The sequence below is a fragment of the Gekko japonicus genome, unplaced genomic scaffold (genome assembly GCF_001447785.1).
Source record: "Gekko japonicus isolate JY-2015 unplaced genomic scaffold, Gekko_japonicus_V1.1 scaffold994, whole genome shotgun sequence".
Taxonomy (NCBI): domain Eukaryota; kingdom Metazoa; phylum Chordata; class Lepidosauria; order Squamata; family Gekkonidae; genus Gekko; species Gekko japonicus.
In genome coordinates, this window is record NW_015172585.1 from 377,099 (window position 1) to 377,633 (window position 535).

Consider the following 535-nt stretch of genomic DNA (forward strand, 5'->3'; position numbering starts at 1 on the left):
TTTCGGAATTGAGGTTGCGAGGCTGGATTTTCTGCTGCCCTGTTTGCATTTAAACGCAGGGGTGTGTTTTTTAAAATAGGAAATTTCAAAACCCAGGAGAGTGTGGGTGCTGCTTTGCGGCACTTTGCTACTCTGAAATCCCTGGATCCAGCCCACGTTTATCGCCTTGGGATCCCGTTGCTTTCGGTGGGAAGGGGAAGCAGGAACTTCCTCCCATCGAAATCAACGGGGGCGCTTTAGAAAGGTGTCCCCAGTTCGGGCAGTCCTGCTGACGGTTCAGCCACCACCAGCCCCGAGCGCTTTTGTGTTGGCGGAGGTCAGGTCTTACGCGCGCACCCTGCACCTCACCGTTTTGCTGGGGCTGTCAGTCATCCCCCGTCTATTTTTCGACAGCGCTGAAAAGTTTCCCCTCCCGACGCGCACACGCACATTCCTTCTCCCTCCCCCGCCCCATTGCAGAGGCTGAAGACTTTACAGTCGGCTCCTCTGTGGAAAGTTTGCTCAGAAGGAACGGTGCGCGGCGGGGGGGGGGCGC